This window comes from Cephus cinctus, unplaced genomic scaffold (genome assembly GCF_000341935.2).
Source record: "Cephus cinctus unplaced genomic scaffold, Ccin1 Ccin1_scaffold0696, whole genome shotgun sequence".
NCBI lineage: Eukaryota > Metazoa > Arthropoda > Insecta > Hymenoptera > Cephidae > Cephus > Cephus cinctus.
In genome coordinates this window covers 528,181-549,424 of record NW_014333318.1, presented here as the reverse complement: position 1 = coordinate 549,424, position 21,244 = coordinate 528,181, and the positions used below count along the sequence as shown (strand labels likewise).

Below are 21,244 nucleotides of genomic sequence, written 5' to 3'. Positions count from 1 at the left end.
GGGGGGGGGGAGGGTGAAGTGAAAAGTAATTTCGTCAACACGGAACCTAGGGAGAATTCGAACAAGGGCCTAGTGCGATAAAGTCCACAAAGTCTACATGTATCTTAGTCGCCTGGTGGAAAAGGAAATCCCCATGGGTCAGTCCCTGGTACTCTGACTCCTTCCGATGGAGTTTGGATTCCCTGAGCTCTTGTTTCTTTTTCAGCAGTCCCTCGTGTCAACTCGGAAATCATAAAGGTCCGGGCACGGTCTGTCATAGTTAAATAAACGACGGATTTTTTTTTTTTTTTTTTTTTTTTTTTTTTTCGAAGAAGGAGAAAAAAATAAGAAGGAACACGAAGGAAGAAAAAGCCCAAGCAAATTGGTTCCCACATGAATTATTATTTACTGGAACAGATATACGCAGGGCGATCCTGTAATTTTAAACGACTTTAAAAATAAATATACCTAAAGTAAAAGAGAGTCGAGTCCAGGGATGAAAGTAAGAGACTTCGTTCCAAGCACGTGCGTATGTACGTAGGTACTGGCTAGACAAATCTCAAAGATAAAAAAACCCGAGGAAATCTGACTGACAGGAGTGAGAAAAAGGACGAGCCAGAACATATGGCACTGATCCTCCTACAGATTGGTGAGAACGATTACCCAAAGGGTCCAAGTGAATCATTGATTTCATCCCTAGCAAAGCGAAGACTGCAACGAGGATTTGAAAGACAATCACGACATCCTCCGGCGTCTTTCGACGTCTCGGTACAGATTCAGACAGCCAAGGGCGTCGCTGCGGAATTCAAAGTGTCCGTGAGGAGAAAAAGTCATTTCATTTCCCATTAGAGAGTTTGATAAAACGATTTGCCTCTCTGCCAATCACTTTTCGCACCTCGCGATAAGAGGATCCGCTGAGGGCGTCGCGAGATATGAAAGATAAGAAAAAAAAAAATAGATGGAAGTAGAAGCATACAAAGAGCCTGAATTGTTATGATAGAAGGGAGGGGGGAAGGGGGGGTGGTACGAAAATATGGATAACGGATATAGAGGCTTTATACGGAACTCGTATCAGGACTCCGTGACCCAGGAGAGAGTTCAAAGTGGATTTTCCTCAATTTCTCCCCAGGGACAGAAGTCGAGGGGTGGATGGACCTGAATGCGAAGGTATGTCTCTGGCCTTGTAATATTTTAGCGTTTCCACCTGCCGTTTTAACGTTCTGCCACTCTGGCCGCCGGTTCGCTTTAAGGTTCTGCGTCCCCGTTTGGTTTGAGTCGACGCGGCAGCTCACTAAGCTAAGTCGCTAAGCTTGCTCGGTGGCAGAACCGGAAATTTGGAAAAGTTCATTTACATGTATTAGATTTTACTCCTGTATATTTGGTACTCCGTATTTACTTTGACCAACTTCATCCACCCTTATCTAAACTGCTGCGCCCTTTCAACACGGTTAAAATAGTACTCGTTACCAGAGTACTTGTGTTGCTGAAGTTTCATAGGGTGGTACCTAGCTGTACGTCTAATTAAAGTTGAACCAACTGTCCAATAATGACAATTGCAGAGCAAACTGGTAAAACCAAATTGGTACATGTGTAATTAGTTGATTTGATAAATAAATCCGTTATCAGAATATTGGTACCAGTGGACTGCTTCTCTCTCGAGAAGGAGATTTAGCGAAGCTGCAAAATGATTTATCCCAGTCCAGCCACACTCGCTGGTTTTCTCCCAGGCAAATTGTCCCACCCTCGTGTCTTGAACCGAACCCTGGTCTAATACTCGAGAAACTATCATTAACAGCATCAGACAGGGATAAAGGGCGCAGAGTCCCGAGTCAATAATTTTAGTCGGCAAACAACCACAAACAACCCCTACGGTGAGCCAACATCTGGGAAAATGATGGTTTACTGAAAAGGTCATAGTCCTCCGTTCAACCCTTTAACGAGAAAACAAGAGCCAAACAATGCCTCCAGCGCGAACAATGACAGCCGAATTTTTCATTTTATTCCTATCTGATGATTTTTTGTCCTATTAAAATTTTTCTTGAAAATAAAAGTGCTACTGTTTACCGTAAACGGAGACGGAGCTTGTAAGATCAGATAGAGATTATCAGTGAGGATAAGAAACTTTAGGGGGGTGTAGCCCCCTTGGAACCAGAAAGGGAAAATTCGAGTCAAATTGATGACTGAATTCCCATCGTCACGCCTCGCTTTAACACTCATCTGTTTTTGATCTTACAAGGTTTTTCAAAATTTTATATAAAAAAATTGTATCCTCACGTACAGAGAGAAGTTGATAACGAATCGGAATAGCACCCTCCGGCACGTGCCATATCGTCCTGGTCCAAGAGTCAAAGAAGAGCCTTATAGAAAGGAGAGAGGAAATGGGGCAAAATATTGAAAAGACAAAGGAACATTAAACGTGGCAGAGAGACTCTGGCAAAACAAACGAGGAAAATTTATAGCCCAGCGTCCTAATCAGTCTGACGTCGCGTCTCGTTAACGCGCAATGAATACAAATCAGGGCCAAAGTCATTTTCCATATTCCTTACCAGCGCGAAACGGAAACGCCAAAGATTTAGAAGGCACATTCACATACGATAATGGGCGAAATTAATTGCTACCAAAGAAACATAACAATGTCCCTGAGCCACCGTGAATGATGTGCTCGGGTAGACCTACCGCAGTTGGACTAGACCCCGCCTTCGTCGGGATCCCAATAGAAGCTTCTAGAAGCTTCTAGAAAAAAAAAACAACGTCATTCCTTAACAACCAACGACGATTCGTCTCGAAGGCAAAGAAGGGTTGAACTTAATTTCTTCCCTTGAATATCTTCACTTTCTCCCACAGGCCAGTCCACTCGGATGATTCTCAATGAGGTACTTACTCAGCGGCACCTCCACTGATCCAGTCCTGAACCAGGTGCCATCTAGAGCGTGACGTTGCACGTGCACTTCACCCTCCCCCACTTCTATTGACACATCCGACCCTAGAACGTAGCGCGTGCGCGCGCACGAGCTTTTATGCAGGAGCTTACATAGAACGTAACGACGACAACAAGTGCCTTGTACACTGGGAAACCGTCCGTTCGCTCAAACTCTTCGAGAGCTTCGCTTTGTATAGACTGCACGTAAGCTCCTACTCCGTGTAAATACACGTGAGGGTTAGGGCGAGAGGGTGCGGGGGGAAGGGATTAAAGCTTACGTCCAACGAATTAGGCCGGATCCAGGTAGCAAGAGCAGATACTGAATCCCACAGTTTTCCGAAACAGACTGCACAGGAGCTTGCAGCTTTCATAGAGATCGCCTATAGGTCTTTACCCTGCTGCTAGAGAATATCGAGTCTGCTTAGACTGCAGTCGATTTCGTGCTTGGAAAGCACGGAAATTATTACACGGACCCGTCCAGGGCTGCTCGGTCTGGTATATTTCAGAGGTCTTTGTTGACCTTCAACACAACGTAAAGCTCTTTACACACGAAACTCTACGTTGAAACGTAATCGAGAGTTCATAAAGCATCACCGATCACACATATGACTTGTTGTTGTTAAATATTTATACGTATTTATAGAAATGTACTCGTTTAACACGTGCTGTATAGGGGGGAGAGAGAGCTTTTGGGAATTGAAAAGTAACTAAGCTTAATGATAATAATAATAAACGCGTCGGAGAGCTTTTTCGCTTACAGCCTACCTACCTCGCATTGTTATATTTCACCATATTTAGCGCGACGTTCGTGATCGATTGGAAGGGTGACTTATTAAATGAATATATTTAAAAAGCAATGCAAATTTCTAAAAAAAAAAGCATATAACAAATATTTTTCAAGTTATTATCGAATCATTCTCGTACACTAATGATATTTGCCAAACACTCATATACTTCTCTAATGAGCTAAGATATATGGTACTGCCAAGTATTTATTCATTCGATAGCTGCGTATTATTGTGATTATATAAGTAAAACATAGACATACTGATTGAAGCCAAGCTAAAATTACGTGAGCAAGCTGGCACCCTGAAAAAAAGTTTCTTCTGTAAATCCAGATATCCCGTCCAAGTCTACACCGGGCCAGTCCTAGATATTCAACGTAAAATTTCTACCAGGGTAGCTAACTTTTGTATTGTTTTTGTCATCTCCTGCATTCCCAAGTAAATATATAAGCCGATAAGGCTGTTACGGTGCCATTTGTAAAAATTCGTATTTTCAAACATGGCGATGGCCATTGCGCTCGGACATGGTAAAGGCGAATATCTCCCACTATACTAAGGGTGAATTCGCAAATCGATGGTCGAGAGCATCTCGACCATCCACGCAAATGCGTTTGCCAACCTTCGCCGTCCTACCCAAGAGTGTCTTTATCGGCTTCTGCTAAAGTCACGGCCTCGCGGCTGACAATGCGATGCAGTTTCGCTAACAAGATTGCAGACGGGACTCCGATTCCTTCGGCCTGCGAAAGGACGTCGCGAGACGTCATAACCGTGACTGCACGAGCAAACGGCTTTCAGCCATATAAAACTAGCGGAGCTTCCGCCAGCTACTCGCCAGAAGGCAAAACTGGCCCGCGATCGATAAACGAAGTAACGCGATAATCCACCGGCAAAATTGCGATAAACCCGTATACGAGTAGTTACAAGCTACGTGTTATCCGAAAGTACTGCATAGAAAAAAAAAACCTATAGATAGGAGTAGACGGAATAAGGCCCTTAAGGAAATAATGACGTCAGAGCCATTCTGGTAACAGAGTACTCGGAAAAAAAAAATCAACCCTTAACGAATCTGAAAAAAAAAAAACCTTTCAGCATTCACACAGACATACGATAGATGATACACACACGAGCTACCAAAAGTACGTATAGAGAAAGTAAAGAGAGAGAAAGAGAGAGGGGGAGAGAGAAGGAGAAGTAGGAGAAGGCAGAGACAAAGAGTAAAGCCCAGTATCAATTCGGATCTCAACTTTTCGGGTCTGTAGCCCGAAGACAGTCTATTGTCACGGCTTAAAACCACATCGAGAGTAATGATGGTTTGGGTTTAAGCTCCTTCCCCCGTCTGATCGCCCTTCTGCTCACTCAGCCTCTTTCAGTCCGCTCGAAGGGCGTTTGCATTGGCGAGACTGAATTCCAAGCTCCGTACACACGTGTATGGGGTCGCCGGCGACAAAGCAGTTATGAAAATTTTCCATCGACGGAATCGATAGTTTCGCCGTATAGATATGCGTTGGCGTATGGTATATGCAGGAATCTGTCTAGTCACGTGACCATCTTTTCTTTGGCACTTTAAGTCCAGGCATTTACGCTGGGTAAGTTGGTATTGATTATCCCGAGGAAAACTCAGCAGACGATCCCGCCGTCTATGGCCGTTGGTACAGCGACGGAACGCTTGGCTAGCTAGACAATTTGTTACTTCCTTATCACTTGCCGACTCACTTCCCCCTCTGCCATTCAATCTCCTCTCTCTCTCTCTCTCTCACTCACTCTCGCTGTCTCGCATTCTTTCCTTCGTATACCCTATACTCCCTCTCTGTCTTTCGCTCTGCCACACGCTTCGCTATCAAAGTGACTAGCGTCAACGTTCGGGGGCAGCCTACGATCGCATGTTATCTGCATCCAGTGAAGGATTCGAGAGCGAATCTGATTAATTGTCGAAGATGATATTGAAGTAACAAGTCGTTTGGATAAAGAAAAATAAATTTTTGATTTTTTTTTCTTCCTTTTTTTTTAATGAAAATCAAAGACTCCTACAGGTGTAGAGGTTCGGTCTCGATCCTTTATTCGTCGTAAATTTCGGACTAAACTTGTTTGAGAAAATATTTTGTTTTTTTTTTGTAATTGATAAAATTACATTGCATAACGCCATTTGTAGAAAAAGTCAAGTATCGGATGGAATGAAATTGAAATGAGGCTGCTACTCGAGGCTGTCGCTACTGCGAAAGGTTTTTCCCCCGCAATGCCATACAACGAGAGAAAGAGAGAGAGCATGAGTATATATAGAATAAGAGAGAGAGAGAGAAAGAGGATCTCTACTACATATATCGACCCACTCGTGCGGCGAATGCACCGAGATTACTCCTGATAAGTATTCATTCTCCAGAGCAGCTGGCATGTTTTATCAATGAAAATTTATGAATCGAGCAGATCTTTTCTGTGAATAAAATAAATCTTTGAAATCCAACAGGAAACATTTTCTTAGAAAAATCCAAGGTTGCTCCGCGGTATACATATAGATACATTCGCTGCTTTGATATTTACATTGAAAAGGAACCAGGGAGCAATCTTTAGTAACCCTTCATCCTGAGTACTCATAAGATCCCAAGTACCAAGGGTCTCGATGCAAACGACAAGCTGGCAAATAAGATCAATGGAAAAACATGGAGATTGGACGCGACAGTTTGTGACCTCAAGTGCCGGCAGTTCCTGAAGTAATTCCAGCTGAACAGCTGTTTACCAATTTTTTCATATCGAAAGATACACAAAGATCCGTGTCGCAGCTGAATCCTAAATCACAGTATACTTTCCTAATATTATTTTACGGCTTTGTGGTTATCTTCCGGTTATCTCTATCTGGTTGTGGTACCGGACACTTGTTGAGAATCCGAGATAACTTATCTGAAGGATGTGGCCGTTAGGTAGAGCCAAGAACGAGCGTGTCCTTCGTCCCGAAGATCCGTTCAAGGATATACCAGACAGTGGAACAGGATAAAATTAAGGACTAAGATCGACAATTCTTTTTTTCCCCTTCGACTAGGAACGACCCTTCGGACGTGAACGAAGAAACGTGACATCCCCGATAAGGATTTATTAATGTCCGTATCAGTGTATTGTGACCTGAGGGTCCTTGGGCCGAAGGGGAGGATGGGAGCATGATCCAGGATCTATGACCGGACTGATAACTCCTCGATGTATTCCAGGAATTCTGGACACCCCCTACTTTTCCACAGTAACCGGCCCATCCCTTCTAGGACTTCGATGGGGACGGAACATGGGAGTATTTCTGTCCGAGGTTGCCTTTGTGCCCATACAAAGGTTACAGGGAATAAAAAGGCCGAGAAAGGTCTTCGGAAATGAGACGGGTGCAAGGGATTCTGGAATCTGGTAAGATCAAAGGAACTCGTGTCAAAGATACTCTACTCAAGGGCTGATGTCTTATCGGTAACGAAGTAGATGAGAGAGGGACGCCGACAAGGGTAGCAGAAAGTATTTGCGATATTGAAGATGCCTGGGACTTGGGCTAGGGGTGCTGATGTAATCTTGCCGATAAGGCAGCGTTTTCACGGACGCGATAACGGCCGGTAACGAATGGTCGTCGAAGTGCGAGATGGGATCGAGGAGGATGGAAAATCGTTAGCCGATCTACCGCTGAGGTGCATCGGGTGGAATCTGATGTAAATCGGCTTTCGTCATTTATGGTAATCCCAGTACCGAGGGATTTCGTCATAAACGTCATCGGGAGCGTCTGGCTCCTGTCGCTATGGGATGCATCGTCATGGGAATCCGAATGCACTCGGTGCAGCCAGTGCAGCTGCACTCCAAGAGCCTTTAAGAATTACCTTAGTAAATCCATTGAATCCTCTAGGAGCGTAATAACGTAAATTGAAATAAGAATCGTCGTACGAAATCCGCCTTTGCGTATTCAACGCGGAAACAAATTGGCCAAACGTTATTTGACATTTGACCTTTTCCTCTATCGCTTTATCTTAGATATTCCACGAGCGAATCTAAGGAAGGCAAAGGTCGTTTCCTATATAATGATCATTTCTCTCGTATTTCGCACGGCGATCGTAACGTACTGTTCGCGAATTCGGCTGCTGCGAATCTTTCGCAGATTTTTTAATTGGGGTTGTCGCCCATCACGACCCCCTCTTATCACCCACAAATATCTGGTCTCCTTTGACCCCTGAACGCTTTGGACAGACCACCATTGAATTTCAGGGTCTCGCGGAATTTTCACGTGACCCCTCACCCCACCCCCCTCGCCCCATCGCGAATTACCACAGCCTCCCGAGTAGATGCTATCGGGTAACCATGAACCGCCCTCCTACTTAGAAATAAACATAAGGCAACAATCGTAGGCATCGATTACAGTGTGAAATGGAATTTTCCACGTATGATAATTTCCAATGTGAAAATTCAGTGGATCGTTCGCTCATAGCACGTAAAACCAAGGGTAAATCGTAGTTGTATACGCGGTATGAAAGATTCATTATAAAATGCGAAGCCTCGAAAAGAAATGACCTAAGGCGATACATAGTGCGAGGAAAGGCCAGAAGGTCAATCGTCATCGTACAGAGTCTAGTCGATCCATAGGTTCCCCATCCGTCGACACGGCCTGTAAATCTCTCGGGGTGGCTATGTAAGGTGGTATGAGATCACGTAGTGAACTCAGCCGGCTCCACCAAGGATGCGAGGGATCAGCCTGGGACGGCCGGGCAGGCAGCCGTCTTGTTTATGGCGAACGAACCGATTGAAATTATCATAAGTAATGTGACTATAGTGTGGGTTAGGTTCCTCGTGTTTTATAAATATAATGCGCTACGTAGAGCGACGCGCCGGCGGTGCATACCAGGTAATAAGAAAGACTCGATCGTATAATTACGTATCTGGTACGAAGGCGGGACACATCCGTGGCGGCAGCCGTCGCGCCGTGCCGCGTCGACCGGGCGTCGTTCTAACGTACAACCAGCTAGTAGAGACTTCGGCCGCCTTCGACTGTCCTCGGTCAAGTTCGGGACCGAACGTAGGGATCGAGCGTGCAGGGCCTTATGGCGCGTATTTACGAAGCGCCGTAGAAATTCAATTGCACCGGTAGGTTGGGCGAAAAAAGTTAGGATAAGAAAAATTCATAAACCTGGAAAATGACGTGTCAAGATCTCTTGAGGCAGGTCATGGTTCGACTCGAGCTCAAAGACGTTCATCCAGAGAGCACTGATCGTTTCGCGTGGGTGGACCAGATCACTGGGGGGGGAGACTGAAAGAGGCGACTGGCCTGGTGAGACGCGAGAACTCGTCGGCCGGAGTGACGTCTTCCGATGACAGGACCGCACGGAGAGTGGATGCTGCTGGTATACAAATAGCAAGACGGATCTCGTGTTAGGATCAGGATGTTAGGTCTGGACCAATGGACCAGTCCACTCGTTGGAATACAAATGACATTGTTAACATATCATTGGCCGAGAGTCGTATTGCGCATTATGCCGCAACAAGCCCGAGAGTAGGATTGGTCCACGGCATCTGGGAATCCGTAGGGATGCTGCGATCAGTTGAGTTAAACCACGTTTCGCGCATCCCGACTTCGCTACGGTCGTAGCTACCCACGTCCATGATCCGTGACGTGTAACTTTAAGGCAGCAAGCTCAACCTGCGATATTGGCTGCAATAACTTAGAAGCACTGCCCTTAGGAGTTGGCCCAGGCAACAACCCAGTGGGCCGTACACGTGTATCCCTATGTCGTTCGTTGCTCTTACCAGACTTCTATTGGTAGCCAGTACCCGGTAGCCGTAGAACGTGCTCGTGCATTATGGGGATATTACGTTGCGCCATAAAGATCCATGGCACCCCCGGCATCGTAATATTCCTCATGGGGGGCAAAGGTTGGATTAACCTTGGATCAACAATATCAAGCGCCTGCATCCCTGCGACGCGAAAGTCTAGACGCGCCCTGGTGCATCCCCCTACTTGTGCCTGTCTCGTTCCAAGCCCGGCTCCAGGTGAGGGGGGTTGACAAATGTTGCTCCCTTGTAAATCTCACGAAGAATGGCGCGTCACGTGATATATTTGATAAGAAAAAAAGCCAAGTGAAACAATTTTCAGAACGTCACGTTTCACGCTTCGAAACAAATACCAGCCAATTCGTCACCGGCCAGCTCCATATTTTAGATTATACACAATTTGAGGTTACCGCAGTGGTATCCTGACCGGGACGTCCTACGGACGTCGTATAGACGCCGTGAACGGGACTGACGATAGAATCGAGAAGGTCCGAAGGCAGATGGATAATAATTTACGTTCACTGAACCTTCGCGCGGTGGCTTCTGCCTGTGGCGTCTACTTGCATCGCCGAGGGAAAAAGGAAAACTCGAAAAATTCTAACCAGCCGTAATGAGTTGTTGTTACACGAGCTGGAACGTTTGATCGATGCTCGCCGATCGGTCAGCGGTTCTCATTAGTTCGTCGATTAAATTGTCACGTATAAGACCGTCTGTATGCAGTTAAAGGGAAAGTGTTTTTCTTTTTTTAATGCCGGAGACATGCTCGACGACGTAAGACACGACTGTGAATTAATTGGACTTTTTATTTCAGGTTAACGTACTTATTATTATGGTTTTTATTTCTTCCTCGAGATACAGGCAGCCTCCCACCCTCGAATGGATATCGCCGAGATTCGACCTCCACGAAGAATGTACATCTTGAGATAAGAGAAAATTATGAGGGTCGATTAAAAATAATATGTTTGACCTTTTCGTCCCGACGAGATATCAAATTCCCATTAATCGTACGCTTATATACGGACTTGACTTAATAAAATCATAGGCTATCTGTCGCTTGGATTATCGCTTTGGCAAAATTTCAAGAGCACGGGGGAGGGCAGGGGGGGCTGTCTGTTGACGGGGGTGGAAAAAAAAATTATTGTAAAACCAATTAACCCAACTGAATTGAATCGGAGTAAAATGGCGCATCTGCCTCGATGCCAATTGTTCCTCCGATAAATATTCGATAGGCAACTAGCCGAGAGGAGAAACGGCTGGCAAAAGTCGAGAGCGTCAATCGACCGCGAATAGCTCCAGCTATCGAACCACCCTCGATTACTCTCGTTCATTAATCTTTGGCTCTGCTCGACTGTCCTCCAGTCACGTTGCGTTATACGGTAGGAAAGAGAGAGAGAGAGAGAGAGAGAGAGAGAGAAAATATTTTTTTTTTAATTTTATCAAAATAAATATTTCATCAACATTTTTTTCCATAAAACATTGTAAAGTCAAAAGTAAAATTCGAAATCCATGAAATTTCTATACATATATATATATATATCTTTTTTATTTCCTCTTTTCATCAAAAAAGCCGTTTCTCCAATTCGATCCTATCCACGTACTACGGAAGTCTAATCGAACGCGAAGCTAGTTTTTCTCATACATGCACAAATCTATTTACCCGCGCGTCGATCGTTATGAATATGAGTGCGAAGTCTGACAAAGTGAATGACTCCTTTGGATCGACAAAATGTCAGGATTTTATCGTAAAACTTTTAGCCAACATGTTACTCGCGTTACGAGCACGAACAATAATTAAATCGTACAATTTTCCTCGAACGAGCGTATAATTTTAGCGCAGAAGATTTCAATACGCAGTAACTTCAAAGCACCGTAGTTATCCGGCTGAACAAACCGTTCTTGATTACCCATGGTGCCGTGCGAACTCGTTAAAGCTTTCCCATAGCCAACGAAGACTTTCATCCACTTTGTAGCATCGCGCTTGTCATGTTCACAGGGATACCAACCTAACCTAACCCAGCAGACGGTATTAAATAGCCAGTAAGGAATAAATGTCTAAATTCATAGAAATTCTCGAAATATTTTTTCATTGCTTATAAAAGAATAAATATTTGGCACGGACTGTACGGTCACGTGAGAAAAAAAAAAACATAAAAATAGCGCTGCGACCTATGTCATATATAAAGCATACGTGTTGGGGGTTGGAACAAGGGTCGTTATATGAATTCATATGCATAAGGGTCCCTGCTATCAGTAATTTATATAAAAGGGAATCGATTAGCAACGAATCGCAAAAGCCCACTCGTAAGCTTAAGTAGAAGGATGAGGTCTAGGTGGTGGTAGTCCCGTAGTTGGCAGCCCTTGCGTGTCCGTCGTTGACCTTGAAATGGTCGCGCAAGTTTGTTTTGTCCCCGACATCCCGCACGCGCCCACGCCCGGGGTAAAGGAGCTTTTTTAATTATTCAAAAGAAAAAAGTCGCCGAGTGCCGATAGAAACATATAATTATACAATATATATACAGACATATTTTTGTACGAGACTCGTATCTGAAGCTATAAACTGATTCGAAGTATGGTGGCGCTCCGGCATAAAAGAGCCGTCCTTTATGGGCGATTTGTCGCCAAATAGAAACTTAACCGCCTCCCAACATCGTGCAAATGAATTTGTAAAGCAATAACTGATAAGCCTGTCGATTTTCAGATATTTCGGGGTATTCATAAAATTGTGCGATTCAGGTAAAGCGGATAGTTTGATTGTATAACAGAAGAAAAATAAAAAAGATTCCCTATAGACAGTGGTAAGGCACTGTGGGTGGCTCGTATCGTCATTAAGGATATGCTTGATTTCCAACCAGGTGGTTCATAACGAATGAGAGAGGAAGAGAGAGAGAGAGAGAGAGACGTAGGAAAGGAAAGACGGAGAATCACACGTGTCGAAAGAAAGACAAGAATTAGAATTATTGTTAGAATATTATTTCAATAATTATTACGTATAAAATGCGCGAGTCACAAAGCATAAATTAGTATTCCATAGATCGCCCCACTTCGACACGTCCCGGCTGACTGCAAATCACCAATTGATGACTTATTGTCAGACACTCCGATTCGCCCAATACGTTCGATACGTCGCCGCGAAATGTAACTGTCGTTGATTCGTCTAAACGTTAAACGTGCCAGTAGACTGTGTCGCGTTAACCAACTGCATTAAGGAAAACTGATTAGATTGTTAATCCCAAGAGAAAAGCGACCATCAGTCGGCATTTCGTCCCAGAATCTTATTGCTTTCGAACCATAACTCAGACATGCCCAGCGCTTTGTATATAGGACAGATATTACTCGATCGTTGTCTATGATATTTCTTGAAGCTAATTAAGAACGATCAAGAGCGAGTCGTGTGTCCATCTCCCCAGACAGATAAAAACAGTCATTGTATAACTGCGACATAAAAAAATGAGTATTTGAATTATTTGAATATTCTCTTGTGAACGATATTGCCGCCCTTTGTACCGTCGAAGCAAAGTTTTCCCCTGACAGACACGAGCGGCCACTGTGTAGAATCAGACGTTGAATGTAGACGTAAACAAGGCTGAGAATTAATACCACGAGTCTGGATGGCTAAAGACGTAAAGCGTTTGGTATCGCGTGGCAGGACACGATTCGTACTACATCCAGCGAATAGTCCACAGCGTTCTATAATACAAACGTTATACGAAGACACTCGAGAGTTCAGAGTTTCCAAAGGCCTGATTGGCAATTAGGAAATTAGCTTTGCGCTGGGTTCGAGGGCAGCACGACAGAGGGAGCTACGAGCGCTACGCCATTACTATTCACGCCAGTGGATCGTCAGTCGAGTCTCAGTGGCTACGTTCGATGCAAGTAAATAAGACGTCGAATGGAATGAAAAGTAATCGCGAATCCTCTAGGCACCGAGACGTCCTTTTACGGTGGATAATATGGCTATTAGATAATGCTCGTGTGATAAGACTTGACAAAACTGTGCGTGGCGTCATCGAAGGTGGTCCTCGCGCATACAAATCCTCATTAGCGCTATACCGGAAAAGAAGGCCGATTAGCCGTGTATAGCGACGATTGCGACGTTCGGTGTACAACGCCGATATATTCGTGATTTTATTCTTTATGGAACGTATCGACGTTATGAAAATTACGTTCTAAATGACTGCACAGCTACGTAAGAGAACTTTCCACGAATTTATACTCAAGGTTGATGCTACCGTTTGTGTTGTTGTTGATGCCAATTACGTTATTGATCGTACCGATCACGATCTTTGTATGTCGGTTCGATTACCTTTGACGGTGGCGAGGAGTACGTTTGGTTTTCGCTCCATGAGTATTTCGCAATGTGAGCTTACCGTAACGATGTTTATTAGGATGGACGATTGAGTTATGGGAGGCGATAATTCGATGGGTGATTATTACGGCGAAAGATGAGTAAGTCAAGTAATCGTTTGAAGCGCCGTGAGACGAGACAGAAAATGGAGGGTAAGGACGGGAGAAGAGAGAGAGAGAAAGCAAAAGATGCGAGCGGAGAAAATTACGTAAGATTGTTGAAAAATAAAGTAAATTATTCAGACAGATAATCCGACGTGGGAGGTAATTTGTAAAAGTTTCATCGGACACGAGGAAATATAATTAACGCGTTTGAATAATTAGCGCCTGCCAGGCTGAAAATGTCTGTAAACTGATGAAATTAAGATTTTTCACCATCCTTCCTCTAGCTTTCACTGTTTTCTTCCTTGTTTCTCTAGTTCAGTTATTCGTTAGTGTCACTCCCTCCGTTCGCCAGTCTCTCTCGCCAGGATTTATCTCGATGATCTTAAAGGACTCTTCAAGCTACCAAAAAAAAACATGATGGAGAAAAAATTGAAAAAATTTTTTAAAAAATGGTCTCGAGCATCAAAACAAAAATAGCAAACTTTTTAGCGAAAATACTTTGTAAAGGCAGTATACCGCAAGAAAGCGTACAGCGATTTATCCATAGAGAATATAGAGCCGATGAACAAGAATGGCGACTGGGTCCAGTGGCAATAAATCGATATATACATATATAATAAGCGAAGGATAATAATCTATCGCCTTCTCGATATAATGAATCGATTTATATACCAAGGATCCAATGATCGTATCACGTGTCCCTAGTTCTAAATGTCCAAACAGAAGCAATCACGCAACACGCACGTGTGCCAACCGTACGAGCAGCAGTCGTACGAATGCAGCCCAGGAAGCTGATTTTACAGATGAGTTTCCTTCTTCGGGTATCTTAATTATTTACTTGTACACATGGTACGGGAGCAATTCGGATCTTGTTAATTGACCGACATGAAAATTAAACCTTTTACGCATATACATATATGCCAAAAGGATCTACATGCAAATCACATATAGCGCTGTAAATTTATATACATTATGAAAAGCACCCTTTTGCCAGCTAAGGGTGCTCGAGTACTTGACCCGAATTTCACGTTTTCATACGGTATCAGGGTGAGCACGTGGCCCCAAAAATCGCGTAAATTCTGTTTCGAGGCCTAATTAGCCGCAGTGGTAGGTCGAGGGTAGTTATACGATCGCGGCCCCCTATACAAGCTAAAAGAAAAGAGTCAGAGGATAGAGGGTATTAGTCAACATTCAGTGGGTTCGAAATTCTCATTAAGTACAAAGTACAATTTTTCAAGGGTAACGTTTTGGGAGGGACCGTGAGAGGGGGGCTGCGATCATCGTGACGAACATAAATCGTCTGTATGAGGGTTGGTTTATCGTACGACAAATTAATTCGTGGTTAGTGCAGAACAGAGAGAGAGAGAAAAAAAAGGGAAAAAATGATCAAAAAAAAAGTAGGCGACGAAGTGAAGAGTGACAGGAATGAAATCAAAATGGAGATAGGGGTGGTTAAGAGGATCCGAACGTAGAGAAGGGGTGGACATTACGTGATACGAATACAATATTAAAAAACGGCTGATTGAGGTATTACTGCAGTTGTGACGCTGAATACGTGCAACCCTCGTGATTCGTTAGAGGGTAAAAATTCTAAGGGTGTTTTAAATGCTGGACATTCAAGAGACCCATATATCCTGTCTGCATGTGCTTTTTACTCGGTCCCTCGGGATTATTTGTAAGCGCGTGAAAATGTCCCTGGAATACCAACGCGAACGATGTTTTCCGGCGAGAGACACTGAATTAATGTGAGCGACAGAGATAGAGATAGAGCGAATCGCAAGCAGCAGAGAAAGAGAGACGCGGAGAAATTAATTGTAAGTAAAGTTGGTCTAGTAAGAGAAGAAACGTTACAGGATTTTGATTGGCTGCTGCCGCCGTGTTTTAGTTGCCTTTGCGAAACACCGTCCAATTAATTTCGTCAGTTTCGTTACCAACGTGCTCCGACGGAGAGCTCGGCTTACGTCACAGTGCTCGATGTAACAAGCGGAAGCAGGAGACTCTCATAGACTTCCGACAATTTGGACAAATAGGATTCGTCTCCAAAGTTAACAATACTTTTGGTCTACAAGTATGAAGTAGTCCTTAGACAAGGTTAAATAAAAGCAAAGAACGTAGAGAAATTGTGCTACTGTAAATTTTATACCTGCTCCCCCCTTACCGTGCGGCCTTCTCGACGTACCAGGAAAACCTAGCCTCGGCCGTTTGTTTTGACTGGCCACGTAATTCCTGGAAAAGATGTCGCAGTAGCGAATCAAAACAAAATGACTGCGACGTAGATTTCTAGCAGTGCACTAGTTTAACGAAACAATCCTGTTTTCATTGGAAAGCCATTAATCGTGTTTTAAGAGAATCATGGGGCGGTGGAAGCGGGAGGGAAGAGGAGGAGTATACGGGACGCAGGAGTAAATGGACGATCGATACAAAGTACACAGGGGTGGGATTAGTACCAATCTGGACGCGCGTGTACGTGGTATGTGTTAATCGGGTATGCATTAATTGATCCAGGCAATAACTATCAATTAAGGTGGAATGGTCATAATAGATGTGGAACGATGTCGTAATTTCTCCCTGTCTGTATCTCTTTTTCACTCTCCTTTATCTATGACTCTTTCATCCTTGACTCTCCGCGTGACCATACAGTTTAATATGCACATACACGCGCATAGTCTTGGTGACTTATAAAATGCCGCTTACTAAAAATTCATTTTACGTCATTTGAGCAACGGACGTGATTACTAAATAGAAAATTAACGAGCACAGTACGAGTCTACGTAAAAGTCAGAAATATAAAGCCAGCGTTAAATATCCAACGTAGAGCTTTTGTCAGCTTTTACATTTTCCTTATGAATATCGCAAGGAGGTATCGCAATGGCTTGAAAGCACTAAAAGTAACCCACCCACTTCCTGGCAGCCCCTTCATTTTTATTCTACCCCTATCCGCGTCTTAAAGTGGCCATGTACTTACGGAGTGGAGAGACAGAAGATATATATAGTTACATTTTTCTATATATGTATAAATACTGGGCGACGGGCTGCAGCCTGATGGACGCGGTCCATTATGGAAAAGTAAGCGGTAGGATGGCGCGAAATATAAAAATGGCTACCGGGACGGTAAAGCCTGAAAGACTGTCCGTCAGGATGGAAGGAAAATGCCGGATAACACTGCTGGAACGTTCTCCTCGTCGAAGGTCCCGGATTCTCGTACTTGTCATTGAGTGGTGGCCGATACTTTTTTGTTCTCGAAGATATAAATAAAAAGCCAAATGGTTCCGGTAATTTAGAAAGTATCAGATAGAATATCGAACGCGAGTAGAATATGGGGATGTTCCTGTACGAAGTCTGGATACGTGTCACGTCTTAGATGTGAATTCCGAAATTTTTTTGATCGCGTAAAAAATGGGATTTACATAATAAAAACGAACGTAGTAAACATATTTTTTGGAAATACAATGGAAATCGTTATTCACATTCTGGATTATGGTTGAAAATTATATATATATATTATATTCCCATTTTTTTATGTGCAACCTTATATATTTTGTATATATAATTTATGTACCGATAAGCAGATACCCGAACGAGTCTTCAAAGACAGTCCCAAGGACACCCTGAGGGACCCGCGTGTTTCGTGGTATCCTTATCTATGAAAAGAAATCAAGTGATAACCGCGAATCAAGCATCGGCTTTCTCAAGATTTAAAAAAGGACCATGAAGATGAACAAGATTACGTGAAATCAAATCAAAGCGAAAAAATCTTTAGTAAATTTCTACTATACCTAAGATACGTAGCATCCGTCCCGTTTAGGTCCTTCTTGACTTCCGAGGTCCTGGTCGAAAACCTTCAGATTTCTTGGTCCCTCAGTACCACACGAGAATTCCAAAGTAAGACACACGGGACAATAGGGGGAAGAAAATCACAATAAATTTAACCTTCCGCCGCCCTCAGTCTACTCTTCACGAAGACTGTATAGCCAAACACGCAAGATCAGAACTACAAGACAAGAATCCCTTAACTTTTCGCATACGCCAGTCCCGAGTAACTACAAAGTTATTCGCGAAAAATTCACCATTCGAAGTTAGCCGGTCGATTCCTATGATAAAACCACCTCCGGATACCTTTGTCATGAATAACCCTATAAGTATCCATTATCCTAAATTACATTGAAAAACAATGTGTTTTTTCCTAAATTCAAATATACGTCTATCCGAGCAAAATCCATAGTATATTCACACTAACTTTTTCGACGATCAATAAACACACTGTACCCTTTAAACTTGTGCAAAGTTATTCTTAATAAGGTCTTAAGGACCGATAAACTGGCTTATCACTGGTGGCTAACGCTGAAATTATTTTTTTTCTATTACGTGCTGCACTACAACTTTCCGAATAAGGTATTACTCGCTACTATCTCTACTTTACGATCGACACTACTACTCTTTCTATTATTGTTACTGCTATTGTTACAGCTGCGATAAAGTCTCGAGTATTCCCCACTACGCTGCTCGCTACACATTTCCACGATATTCGACGTGCTGCAGTCAACAGTCTCGAGAGCGAGAGCTTATCACAACGTGTAACATTCATTAGCAATATGTTTGTACGATGTACTCGATACGAGTGATAAGAAGTATCATTCAATTATTATTGCAATCTTTTAATTGCTTATCTGATATAGAAACAGAGATACCACGAATGCTTGGGATATTCTTTACGAATCAAGTTACGAAGTTATGACGAATTCGTTGTAACTTCGTAAAAAATGCCCTGCGGTAAGCGACGTAATTACGGCGAGTCTCGGTAAAAGGGAATTCGAGGAGCGGGGAGTAGAAGAAAAAAAGTCAATAGAAAGACGTAAGAAGAATAAAAAATCAGGCGCGAGTGAGATAGAGGAAAGAAAATGAAAAACTTTTCTTCTGTTTCACGTAAATTCATTTAAATTCACCGAAATAAAACGATAAGATAGGTGCAATGGCTTTGGGAGCCAAAAATTTTACGATTAGAGGCCGTAAACGTCAAATGCAACGATATGTACAACGGTGACAAAAAAGTAAACACATAGGACCGCGTGGTCTCTGACATACGTATATACATCGAATCATTTATCTTCAGCTTTTACACGAAATCACAGCTGTCAACTGTCATATCTTAATTCTCAGAGATAGATCCGTCTCTCTCTCGCCAAAAGAATTGCGTATCGTTAGCTATCGCAATTTTTTCTCGGACGCACTCGAGTCGCGTAACGACGAGACAAGCGTAAACACAGTGCGTGGAAAAAAAAAAAAAAAGTTCATTCCAGTGTAAATTGCAGATAATGCCATAGTATATCTGACACAAGCACGTACTATAGTACGGTTCGATAGACAAGAAATAATATTTCTTTAAGTGCTTAAATTTTTGTTATCTTTTTCATTTCTTCGTTCCAACGTGAGGCCCTGTAAATCAATGTCACCGAAGCGAGTGCCCGGAAAAATGTGATAAAGGAATGCGTATCATACATAATTCCTTATCATTGATATTGGTCTTATATAAGTAACGTCTAATCAGTCAACCAAACGGATAGCAAGCTACGTTCACACTGTTTGCTTATTAGATCCAAGAATTGTTCGCGTCTCGTTATTTACGTTCAAATTGGTAATTCATGAAAGTCTGAAAGTGCATAGAACAGCGCGTACGACCGGAGACGTTCCAGGCACGTAGTTAAGGGGACGTTACGTGTCACGTGGCTGAAACGAGTCGCTTTCGAATGGTGACGAGCTGCATGAAACTCGCGCAAACGACCGGCAGCGCCACACTGCGGCGAAGCACGAATTTATTTACACGTTAAAAAAGCATTTCCAAGTCGTATAACTGCGATACGAGTGAAGTTAGCCGCGAAGTGTCTCGGCGCGAAGGGACAGAGTGTAGAAACGAAGTAAAGAGAAAAAGGGAAGTGCAGTCACTGAAAAATGTCGCCCATTGGTGATACAGCCATAAGGAAATGAAGGAACAAGAAAAAGGAGAGAATCCTACGTACGTGTACGTCGAGACAGAACGAGAAGTGTAAATGTTCTAGAAGGTTCCAGAAGTTCCGTAACGCTCGGATTAAAATGGAGGAGATCGGACTGGAATGTAAATCGCACAAAGTGTCGCTCGTATTTGCGTATTACCTGAGGACAGTGTCGACTTCGACTGGAGTTTCAAGTAACGGATCGGCAGTGTGAACGTAGCCTAAGGATAAGCAGACGACTGTCACCGTCTTACGACCAATACGTAAATTGGGTGGCGCCGTTATTTTATATAATAAAAAAAAATATATTGAAAGCTGATCAATTGTCAATTATGCGTGTAATCATGTGACATGATCAAACATAAATGTAACAAATTAAAGTCTGCTCGTAATCTCGATTACCCAAGAGCCAGTGTAGGTTTCTATTTGAGATTTCATCGATCGATAAGGAAATCGGGAAACATCATCGTGACGTCACGTTTATCGCACCGTCATACATACACGCACACAGATGCACGATTATCAGCCGTACAACTTCCGCATGGAGTAACGCCGTTCAGACACTTGAGTGTCTCTTATCGTAACAAGTAGTATCATCGGGCACGATTTTTGTAGGCTTAACGTAGATTTCGCTCAGCTTCTGTGCACTGTGTGCATCGATCGCTAGGATCGATACCGATCGATACGAGAACCGAGAGGCGATCGATACGCCTATTACTGTTTACGCCTATTACTATATTAAATGATAATAATAATAACAACCCTGCCCATTAAACGTAGTCAAATGCCGATGGATGGCCGTTCCATAAGAACAATTCTTATGTTAGATCCCTCAGCCAATGACTTCCTAATTACAAGTGCTTAAGGAGGATATTTAAAAAAGCAGAAACGTACCGTCGATATAGCCGGCAGGTCGATAGCTGTTTAAAGTTAACTAAGCTACCCTGGCACATAGGCGCCTCCTGCCTTCTTTTCTCCGGTCAACTCGATTCACGAGGGGAACTCTCGTTAAACCGCGCCAACTATCGGCTACGGCAGTTTCCCCCTTAAGCAAAGCAGCCTACGTCAGCCTTCTACCATTGCGCGATCGGCGAAATCCACGGGAGCCCGATTGCCTCGAAAGACGAAATTACCAAGCTGGAAAAGATTGAGCGGAGCAACTGCCGTCCGTTCGATAAACCGAGTAGGAAAGAAGTGAAGAAGAAAAATACGGGACTGTGAACTCACCTTAATCTAAGTGTAGCGTCGAGACGATCCGTGTGTCTGCCTCCCACTTCTCAATGATCCGTTGTGTCCCTTGCTGGAAAATCCTCTCGATGATCCACTTCGGCCGGGGGGTGGGAACGGGGTGG

At 43.4% G+C, this 21,244-nt stretch overlaps 1 protein-coding gene across 5 annotated transcripts in view; it reads right to left on the bottom strand.

The window, feature by feature from the left end:
• The window catches only part of LOC107270091, a 79,005-nt gene that overhangs the window by 39,060 nt on the left and 18,701 nt on the right, over positions 1 to 21,244 (bottom strand). The window contains exon 1 of one of the 5 annotated variants that reach the window (XM_015744769.2): positions 21,120 to 21,238. The exons of 1 other annotated variant lie outside the window; for it this stretch is intronic. The gene's annotated coding sequence lies outside the window, so the exon portion shown is untranslated. Of the gene's footprint in view, positions 1 to 8,815; positions 8,840 to 17,464; positions 17,525 to 17,681; positions 18,549 to 21,119; positions 21,239 to 21,244 lie in introns of those variants that run through there. 3 more of the 5 variants (XM_015744771.2, XM_025087495.1, XM_025087496.1) reach the window with 3 other exon arrangements.